The 2201-nt window shown below is 52.2% G+C and overlaps 1 pseudogene; it reads left to right on the top strand.

Moving 5' to 3' along the window:
• Positions 1 to 1163: 1163 nt before the first annotated feature.
• Positions 1164 to 1282, top strand: LOC111735215 (annotated as a pseudogene).
• Positions 1283 to 2201: the final 919 nt, after the last annotated feature.

The following is a 2201-nucleotide window of genomic DNA, read 5'->3' as shown; positions in this document are numbered from 1 at the left end:
GTTAACGTGAAGAGCACATCGTTCGAAGCCTGTCACTCTCGTCACAGCGCCAGGGCCGAGGCGGTGGCTCGCTGCTTTGATGGGCGACGCGTTGCGTCATCCCGTGGCGCTGACTCCCCATTCGAGGGATCACGGCTCATTCAGCCAGGCGTCACAGGCCCAGCGGCTTGTTCATCAGGGGATTAGGACACTCGTTTTGTGGGAGAAGTCGATGCTTGTCACTAGGGAATTACTAAGAAAAAGTTGGGCCGAGCTCCAGATTCTTGTCCTCACAAAGATGAATAGAATTTTCCAGCCTGTCGTGGTGATGCGCATGTCAGCCTTCGGGTTTCCGGTAAGCATTTTTAACTTCTGGGGCATTTTCTTAGCAGAAATCTGGAGTATCCTGTTTCTCCTGTTCTGCTCTCAACTTTCAACCTTCTCTACCTTTTTGGAATCGAAACGAGTACTGGCAGGAGCGCGCGGCTTCCTTTCGGTCCTTGTCCTTTATGCCCAGTTTCGTGAGGCCAGGCGTCTTCCAGGACTCAGAGGGACCTCTGGGGGCCATAATTTATCTCCGTCGAACGAAAATGTTCTCAGACTAACACGTTTCTCATGTCCTGCCCAGGTTCCCGAAGAAACATCTCGGTCCTAGGTCTGTCTGCTGGGCGGGGCGGGGTGGCGTGGGGTGGCGTGGGGTGGCGTTTGCTCGCTCACACAGCAGCGTGCTGTCTGCGGTCAGGGTCAAAGCTGTGTCTGAGCAGCGCCAGCCGATCCGGACTGGCCCGCGTGTGAGGTGTCGGTGACCTTACAGCTCTTCCTGACATTTGCGTTTGTGCTGATCACCCTGCTCGTGAAATTTACAGGCAGGTGAGCACAAAGATGTTCAAAAACATTTCATTTCATGTCCTGCTGTCAGCCCGATTTAGAAAGTTTTGCCACCTCAGGCAAATGACCTTAAAAACCTGCAGGCCTCGGGGGAGGCCGACTGGGTGCTCCTGTCCGGTGCGGGCTGGGGGCCGTTTAGTTTGGTTATTCATTGGGTGATTTTGGTAAGTGGCACACTCTGGTGAGTGCAAAGGGGAGACCAGATGGCTAAAACGTGGCCCTTCCCCGTCAAGTCTGTCACCTAAGGGAGGAGGAAAAGTGTATACACAGAGTCCAGTTAATGATTTGACTGCCGTGTCTACCGCCACGCCGCCCTGAGCAAGCCCAATCCCGTCCGATCTCAGAAGCTCAGCAGGGTCGGGCCTGGTTAGTACTTGAATGGGAGACCACCTAGGAAGACCAGGTGCTGTAAGCGTAAAACAATAAATAAATAAATAAGAGATTGTAAGCTGCCAAGTTCTTTGCAATCTGTGAGGTCAACCAAGGGTTGCCTCGCCTAAAATATTAAAAGAAAAAACAACGAAAACAGATTTGACTGCCGTGATCATCACACGGAGGGGACACTGAGAGCTGAGACGCCCGTGGGCCCGCGTGCCCACCCTGGCGTGTCGTAGGCACTTAATACGCACGTGGGATGCATGATTTGGATGTGTACGTTTGGGGTGCTTTATCCACAGCGAAATGGTGCAGAGGTAATTGGGACAGAGGTAATTGGATGGGTTTGCACGTGGTCTCACGGGGCATGAGAATTTGGTGAGGTCCCCAAGGGCGTCAGGCACGCTGGGCCACACCCGCCCTGTGAGCACGCGTTGTCCCTTTCTGCCCGGCACTTCCTCGGCCTCCTCTCAGCCCTGGAGACCCCACCCCCCACCCCCGTTCCATGCCCCCCGAACCCGCACTTGAACAGAAAGGACTTGATCTTTAACTTGACGGGCCCAGCATCTAGCTTCTCGTGGACTGATACGTGCTAGTCAGACTCAAAATCTGCTCTGCACTTAGAATTATTTTTCTCAATCGACAAGGTAAGATATGCTTTTCTCGATAACTAGGAATTTATTCCTTTTCCTTCACTTTTTCCAATTTCTCTTCTTACCAGGCTCTGTCTAGTTGAATAAATGACATGCGCTTTAGTTCTGTATCGACAAGTATTTTCTCCCACAGTGTAACTCTGATCGACCCGATCGCATGAAAAGGACTTTACGATGGAGTGTGGCAGACGCTTAGTCTCATTTGCAATATTGTCGCGGGCTGCTCCCTCTTCTTCCTGATGATCATTACCGTGCGCTACTGCAGCATTATGTGCTTGCTGTTTGCTGCGTGGCACGTGATATTTT

The sequence above is a fragment of the Pteropus vampyrus genome, unplaced genomic scaffold, assembly GCF_000151845.1.
Source record: "Pteropus vampyrus isolate Shadow unplaced genomic scaffold, Pvam_2.0 Scaffold19480, whole genome shotgun sequence".
NCBI lineage: Eukaryota > Metazoa > Chordata > Mammalia > Chiroptera > Pteropodidae > Pteropus > Pteropus vampyrus.
The sequence above is the reverse complement of the archived record's forward strand: the minus strand, read 5'-3'. Positions and strand labels throughout refer to the sequence as shown.